The sequence below is a fragment of the Acomys russatus genome, chromosome 13, assembly GCF_903995435.1.
Source record: "Acomys russatus chromosome 13, mAcoRus1.1, whole genome shotgun sequence".
Classification (NCBI taxonomy): Eukaryota; Metazoa; Chordata; class Mammalia; order Rodentia; family Muridae; genus Acomys; species Acomys russatus.
Genome location: NC_067149.1, coordinates 12,580,642 through 12,589,372, shown reverse-complemented (window position 1 = coordinate 12,589,372; position 8,731 = coordinate 12,580,642).

The window sequence follows — 8,731 nt, the reverse complement described above, 5'->3', positions numbered from 1 at the left end:
GTGATTCTTGTTGAATTGGGAAAGGAAAGGAAATGGATAATAGGGAATGCCTGCTTGCTGGAAAGACAGGAAGAAGACAGGAAGGATGGAAGAAAGAAAGAGAAGTGAGCAGAATGCTTTGCATCAGTGACCACAGAGGAGGGGTGGCTTTCATTGTACTGGACACGATAGGGTCTGCAGAGAGGGAGCAGTGAGGACTAACTGTTGGTGTAGGGGGGGGGGAAGAAAAAGGGAAGGATGGGGGCATGAAGAGACACCTCCTGGACCCGTATAAAGTAATAAAGTATAAAGAACTATCTCTTTTCACGATTTTTTTTTTTGGGGGGCTGGTTTGGTTACTTTGAAACAGGTTTTCTCTGTGTAGCCCCGGCTGTCCTGGAACTCACTCTGTAGACCAGACTGGGCCTCAAAATCAAAGATCTGTCTCTGCCTCCTGAGTGCTGGGACTAAAGTTGTGCTGCCATGCCACCTGGGCTTCTTTTTGTGATTTTAAATCCTCATTTCATTGATGGAAGAGGTCTTACTCTGGGAGCCTCAGTCCCCAGTCACCTGGGCCATCCTTCCTGGAGAGGCTGCTGGTTTTGGAGAGTGCTTTAGAACTAAGGTCTGGAAGTTTGGCTATTCTGCCCCACCCCCAACTCCCATGACCTGCAAGCACTTTGGTGATTGGTTCTTTGATGCCAGAGATCTGCTGCCATTGCATCTTTCTACCCAGGGAGACTGCTTCCTTTTTCTTTTTCTTTTCTTTTTTGGTTTCCCCCCTATCCCCCCCGAGACAGGGTTTCTCTGTGTAGTTCCGGCTGTCCTGGACCAGCTTTGTAGACCAGGCTGGCCTCGAACTCTCAGTGATCTTCCTGCCTCTGCTTCCTGAGTGCTGGGATTAAAGGCCTGTACTACCCCACCCCGGCCTGAGATTGCATTCTATAGTGCTGTTCTGGCAGAGGAAGTCTGGGTGCAATCTTTCTAGTGTGCCATCACTTGGCCTCCGAGTAATGTCATCCGTGGTGGTGGGATGGTGTTGTTTTTTTCTGAATGACTGAATGTGTCCTGGGAAGGGAGGCTCCTGTAACAGGGCTCAGAGTTTCCCTTCTGCTCACAGGGCTAGTCAGTCTGTGCACTCTGCCTGGTGCAAATTCAGGATATTGAAGCTTTTTCTCATCCAAGTTAGGGAGCCAAGAGAACTGAGTTTTATTCCTTACTGTACTCCCCTGGCCATCAGCGTTCACCTGCTGCCTCACTCCCGCCTCAACCTGGCCACAACCCTAGAGAATCTCTCCTCCCCCCTCCATCCCCCTCCATCCCCCTCCCCCTTCTTCCTCTTCCTCTTTCTCCTCCCCTTTCCTCTTCAGGGTCTCAAGCAGCACAGCCTGGCCTCAAACTCAGATCCTCTGCCTCCACTTCATTTTTCTAGGCATAAGGCATCGCCACACTGGGTTTATTTAGGTCTGGGATCAAACTCACAGCCTCTTGCATGCTAGGCAGGCACTCTACCGAGTCATGTCTGCAGCGCTTCCCCTGAAATGTATGGGAGAATCTGAGTGAGCTAGCTGAAATTACAGCATAGGACCCAGCTCCGTCTAGATTCTGCTTGCCGCTTCTGTCTTGTTGAGGGTGGGGTGGACCTTTCCCTCCATCCTCCAGCAGTGTGTGCTGAGCTAGCCCTCTCACACACTGCCAGCGCTTTCCTGGTTTGTGGGTTCTCCCATATATGCCTGGGGGGAGGTCCTAAGTAGCATTCCTGTGTTGTCCCCAGAGAATCCAGTGCTTAGATTTGTCACCACTGCGAGGAGTTCTCCTGTTGTTGAAAGGAGCTTGGAGTTCAGGGTGAGCAGGGGACACTGCTTGTAGATCCAATCCCAGCTCAGAGAGCAAGCAGGCCCGCAGAAAGGGTGTACCCCTCCCCTCACTTCCTTCTCTAGCCTCCCATCTGGGGGCCAGGCCTCTGTATTAGCATGCTACAGTAAGATCCACTGTCCTGCCAATGCCATTCTCTTAGGGAGATGATGGTTTCTGAGTAGAGTAACCATGATGAAAGAGGAGACAGACGGGGCAGCGAATTCTCAGGCAGGTCCCTGTGGCGCCTCACATTCTGGTGCCATACCTCCTCTTGGATTGAACCCGACAGGGTAGGTGCACAGACATATTTTAGAAAGCTAAAACATGCCAATATTTGTCATGTGTAGTGGCATACATCTTATTTGTTTGTTTATTTATTTATTTATTTTTATTTCATGTGCATTGGGTCTTGCACGTATGTCTGTGTGAGGGCATCAGGTCCCCTGGAACTAGAGTTACAGACAGTTGTGAATTGCCACGTGGGTGCTGAGAATTGAACCAGGGCCTTCTGGAAAAGCATTCAGTGTTCTTAACCTCTCATCCGTCTTACCAGCACTGTGCCTCCCCTCCCACCCCCGCCCCAGTATACCTTTCTTTAAAAGATTTAATTTTATGTGTGAGTGCTTTGTGTGCATTTATGTCTGTGCAACATGTGCGTGCCTGCTGCCTGTGGAGGTCAGGAGAAGGAGTTGGACTCTTGGGAACTACAGTTACCAGGGCTATGGATGGCTGTAAACCACCATGTGAGTGATGGAAATTGAACCCAGGTCCTCTACAAAGAGCAGAAAGTGCTCTTAAGCACTGAGCCATCCCCTCCATGCCCCACTGACACATTTTAAGCAATACAAAGTGATGATGTCATGTCTGTGACCTGGGATTCTGCAAGGGGCTGGTGTGCTTTAGGATGGGAGCCAGTACAGAACACAAAAGGTCACTGTTGAGGTTAGAGCCTAGCCTAGCCAATCCCAGCTGGGGGCACCAACTATTCCAGTCACCTTGTCACCTCTGGACTCACCATCAGGCAGCTTTACAGGTACTGGGTTGCTGTTGGCCTTTGTCCACAAGGGTCCTCAGATGGCTGAAGTGCTCTCAGCCACAGGGCAGGTAGCCAGAGTGTTCGGGATGGGGATCCAGCAATTATCAGAGCTATAGTGTGGCTGTGGTTCTGATAGTCTGAACTATCTCTTGGGGAGGGGGACAGTAATTCAGGCTGTTGTCCCTTCTGCTTGCAAAGGAAAGCCAGTCAGGCTGCCAGAGGTCTAGAGTGAGCCAATACCTGCCACCCCAGCCCATGTGCCAGGCCTCTAGCAAGGAGCTGGCAACTTTCTGGAGCTGCCAAGCTCCTAGGTCTAGCCAGGAGGCCACAGACAGACACTGGAGGGGCAGATGGTGATAATAGTCTCCAAGTGCCAAACAGGCAGATATGGAGCAGGCTGCAATTGGTTTAGCTCTGGCTCTGACACCAGGGTTAAGGAAAGGACTGAGTGGGGGTGGGGGGCTCTACAGTGGGACCTCACCTGAGCACCTAGAATAAAATTCCTGGTGCTCAGCTCCAGAGGTTACCCAGAAGTCCCTCATATACACGCACAGACCATCTCCAGGTGACTCCCAGCTGAGGGCCACAGAACTGGGACGAGAGTGGTTGTGGGATGTGTGTGTGTGTGTGTGTGTGTGTGTGTGTGTGTGTGTGACAGTGGCACTTTTATTGACATATAACTCAAATATCACATAGCTCACCTGTTTAGAGTGTACAGTTCGGTCAATTTCAGGGCACCACAGATAAGTGCAACCATTTTCACCACCACAAATTTTGAAGCATTTTCATGGGCTAAGGATGGTGTCTGGATAGAGTGCTTGCGTAGCCAACAGAATGTCCCCCCAGGGGTCAACTTCCAGACCACTGAAACAGGTGTGGGGGGCACGCCTGTAAGAGCAACACTTGGGAGATAGAGGTGAGAGGATCAGGAGCTCAAAGTCATCCTTGGCTTTGTAGCAAGTTTAAAGTCAGCCTGAGCTACAAGAGACCTAAGACGGAAATGCATCCCTCAACACCCCCTTTCCTCTCAACCACGAGCCAACTCTTCTTCTTCCTATGACTATGCCTGTTTGGGGTGTATCCACTGTGTGTGCACCTGTGCATGGCTTCTTTCTCTCTTGGTGTGCTTGTAGCGGGCACTAGCCCCCCACTCCTCTCTACACCAACTAATATCCACTGTGTGACAATGGCACATTTGAGCAGCTCAGCTAGGAGGGGAAGTTCCAGGGAGTAGTCAGAGGGGAGGCTCAGGGAAGCATTGCAGGTCACCTGATGGCTGTATGCTTGCCTTTACTCACCTTCTGGAAGCACCCTTTCCAATTCTGCCCAGCAAGGAGGGACCACGGGGCTGCTGGGCTTGTGGGGATGTTGGTGTTGCAGAAATGGCTCAGAGCTAATCTTTTATGTCAGCAGCTAGTTACTAATGGGTTCCTTAGCTTCTGTGCTCAGTTTCCTTATCTATGAAAACTTTAGTTCCAACTCCTGGAGTCATTATCACAAGTAAATTAATGTGTGTAGACCACTCGTTGCGCCCGTGTCTGGCAGCCCTTGGCTTGTATTATTCTGGTATAAAAGCCAAGCACACGCCCCGCAGCTCCTTCCTCCTCCAGAGGAGGCTATGGTAGTCCCTGAGGATGGAGAAATGGTTCCTCCATGACCTCGGCTGCCCCTATGTCTGTCTCAGGTGGAGATAGAGAAAGAGCTCATCTGGCCACTGTGGCTCCAGGACAGCACATCAGCCAGTTTGCTTTAAGCTTCTGCTCCCCTGAAGAGCCATTAGATATGGGGCCCCGAACTAGAACCCTGTTCTTAGGCATCCAACTTGGGGGCCTGGCACAACCATAGCCCATCTTTCCTTGTTTTATAGCTCTAGTTTAGTGTTTGACTGGAAGCAGGATTTGAGCTGTTTCCAAACCTGAGATGCCCAAGCTGTCTACCGACCCCATAATAGCCTTTTCCAGGCTTCAAGAAGAGCATTGTGGGAGACAGCTAGATATCATTCTCCTATTGGGAGAAGCAGGGGTGGAGGGTGCAGGCGGAGCTGCCCCCCTCCCCAATCAAGTAATGGTCCCTATGGCTAGAATTTCCAGGTGCTTCCTGGAGCCCAGCATAAACTTCCCACACTGCTCCCCATCTACTTTTGAGAAGCCTAGAGACAGCACTGGTGTCCTTCTGTGCCTTTAAATTTATGATTCATCACTGGTTGAACAATTCCAGTAAAACAACATTTTAAAAGTGATTGGTTCCAGTGGGACAGAGACATAGTTTACCAGGAGTAACAGATCAAACTTCATCTCTGGCTACTCTGCTACCAACCATCATCTTCCATGTCCGAAGCACCGAGGATCCAGAAGCCTTGTTGCTTCAAGGAGAACCCTAGGCCTCTCTGCTCTGTGGCCTGTGGCTGGGGAGTTTCTAGAGACCCCTAGCCTGCTGTCTCACCCTCCTGTCTCACTGGGCACTGAACATGAGGATATTTTGTGTGAGCTACACATGATCAGTTTTAGCCTTGACTCTGGGAAATGCCTTCCGATATATGGAATTGGAAAAGACCATGGCAGCCTTTGCAGGTACTTGGTGAGTTTCCTGGGGAGTGCCAGAAGATGCCAGCTACTGGATGAGTCCCCCCTTCCCCCCCCCCCCCCCACTGCAGATGCAGCTTAAGGACTTATTCTATGATGCTCCCAAGGACTTTCCCAGTTTGCCAGGAATAACTGCCTGCTCCTGAACAACCTTCAGCTGTCAGGGCATCTTTGGGAGGCAAACTGACATGTATCTTTAGAGATGACAGTGTTGCTCTGGACAGACTTTTGTGATGCAGAACCAGGGCTGGGGGCCCTCAGAGGTCCTGATTGGGCTGGACCACCAGGTGGGTCACAGATGTGCACCAGGCAGGCCTAGGGTCTAAGCTCGGGTTTCCAGCCCAGCAGCCTGGGAAGACACATTTACACAGCCAGTGTCTTGAGGATCCGAGAGGAAGCTCCTGGCCTAAGCTCTGTTCAGCCACACAACAAAACTATTAGCTAACAAATTCCAGCACGCCTGCAGACTCACACCTTGAGCAGGTGTGCAGGTGTGGACTAACCCCACCAACTTTTACAAATAATAGCCAGTTTTAATTTTTACAGACCAAAACTTACATTTAGGAAAAGACTAGATATGAAAATTATATGAGGGCAGTCCCTCCAGACTGTGGTCCCTCCAGGCTCCATCACTAGGTTCCTTGCGGTTTTGCCTTATATCAGACATAAAACTCCCTCCTTAAAATCTGGAAAGAAGTCGTTGTGTCCAGTCTTTCTGGCTTTGGTGGGGGCACCAGCTTCGGGCTTACCCTTCCCAGGCCCTCTTCGCTGGCCAGCCACGGCGACCACTGCTTTACTGGACTGCCAGTTTACCAGATTCGTTACAGAAGAGTGTAATATTTGTACTGTTATTTTATTGAAAAACGAATTAAATTAAGGGGAGCCAAGAGGAGGCATGTTTGTAGCTGAAGCCATTTGCTTCCTTCGGTGGAGAGTGTGGGCGTGGAGGCCCGGTGGTGCCCTTCAGAGCCTCTGGCCGAGAGGGAGTGGGGGCTGTAGGGCCTGCGGGAATTAGCGCGTGGAGAGAACGTCGTCGTCGGGGTAAGAGTTGGGGTGGATTAGCGAGTTCAAAAGCAGGTCAGGGGGAGCTAAGCGTGGAGACCAAGTCCGTGCTAGGTCAAGGTCCTTGGCAGAGGCAGGCTCAGGCGATCTGCCGGGAGCCCTCACAGGCCGGCGGTTGCTCAGCCTGGGACCAGAGGACCAGACAAGACCCCAGCACTTCCGCGACAATTAGGAGACTCCGTTTGAGCTCCGAGTTGAGCGTAAGCCCATTGAAAGGTAGAATTTCTCTTTTACATTTTAAGCCTTTCTTTCTTTCTTTCTTTCTTTCTTTCTTTCTTTCTTTCTTTCTTTCTTTCTTTCTTTCTTTCTTTTTGGGACAGGACCTCCCTCTGTACCTCAGGTTAGCCTCTAGCTCGTGGTCACCCTCCTGCCGGGGATCGCGGCATGGCTCACCGCATCCTGCCTCTTTGTTTTTAATAGTACCTCTTTTCTTTTTGGCGAGATAAATACATCAACCCACGCAGGTAGAATTTTCTTCTCAAGAGCCTATTCCCTCTCCCGGCATCAGTGGCCTTGTGGGCCTAATCGTACTTCTGAGATGCTACAAAATAATCGCATCACCCCCTTCTGTGCAACCCGAGGTACCGAGGGGGAGCTCGGAGGAGCTGAGCAGCTAGCCTGGCGTCTTGCCTTTACGGAAGAGAAGTGCTCGCAGGACTCCGAGCCCCGAACGTTTGTAAGGCCGTGTGCATTTTTACTTTACTTTCTTTCTTTCTTCTTCTTTTTTCCCCCTAAAGACTCTTGAGTTCTCACGGGAACAAACAAACGTGGCGACGCCGTGGAATTCGAAATCCTGGTCTTGCTGGTGACCAAAGAAAAATTCACAAAGCAGCAGGGGTGAGGATGAATCCTCCGTGTCTCCGGATGGAGGTGGTCCTGTCCGGGTCGTACCTCCAGCGTGCCCCAGCTGCCATCGCTGGCGCTTGCTCGTGATCCGGCCTCCCTTCTTTTCTTCTTTCCCACCCGCGCTGTGCAGGCCGCGCATCCAGGGTGCGCCAGTGGACTTGGTTTTGTTGAAATACAGCGGGTTTGGTCTAGCTTTACGGAGAAAGCCCGAGTGGATCCCTGCAGGGGAGAAGTTTCACTTTTCCAGCGCTCTGGGACTGAAAAAAAGGCGAAGAAGGAGGTGGCAGGGAACGGAGGGGCCTTGGGAGAGGTCCGGGGTGTGGCGCGGAGGGGATCTGGAGTCCTGCACTTTGGGCGCTGGGCCCTAGCCCGACCACCTACACGCCCTGCTGCTCGAGCAATGCTTTAGAATGCTTCCCTGCTGCAGGCCCTGGGTGCTGGCGTGGACTAGCAGACTGCGGGCTCAAAATCGGTGAAAAGAGGACTAGGATGGAACCGCCGTTGCTGAGGGGCTTGAGTCAGAGTAAAGTCGATGGACTTGGCTGGACTCCGAGACACAATGCAAATGCCGTTCAGTTTCTAGTCCCACAGAGCCCCACGTCTCTCCGCTGGAAAGCACCTGGAGTTCTTCTCAGTTCTTTAGAGATTTAAAGGAGGCAGACGTCCTCTCAGAGGCTTGCAACCTCCCTATACGGATAGGCAGCAGCTGCAGAAATAATGGGGCCGACTGAAGGCAGGAAAGCGTCCCACTGCTCTCTCCCACTCTTCTGGGGGCTCCCTCTACACCCCGCACATGCTTTTTTAAAACAATAAACTTAAATAAAATATTTTTTGCATGTAGCCTTTTCTTTTAAATATCAAACTAGTGTACAAGTATTTTTTAAGGTTTCATTTTATTAGCAGGTGTATATGTGTATGTGGGTGCGCCCGCGCAAATGCGGGTGGACGACAGAAGAGGGCGTCGGACCCCCGACAGCTGGAACCAAAGAGTAGGGGTCTTCTGCGACATTTCTTTAGCCCCCTTAACTAGTAATTTTTAAATTACATCTATTTAATATGTGTGTACATTTATGCACGTCCGTCCGCAAGACTGGAGTGAGAGGAATGGGACCTGTCTAACCACTGGGTTCTGGAGATGCATCAAATCTTTAGCTTGGCGTCAGCAGCCTTTCCCCGCAGGACCATTTCTCCACCTGTTCTTTATGTTTTGAGGCAAGGTCTGCTGAAATAGCTCACAACTAAAGGCATCCTGTCTGCAGTTTTCTCCAATCAGAGTAGAGCCTTTGAATATTTATTTTACAGGCTCAACACCACAGAGGTCTCTCCACTGTGGAGAGTCCATCACTGACTTGCTTTCTAAAGAGGCTGG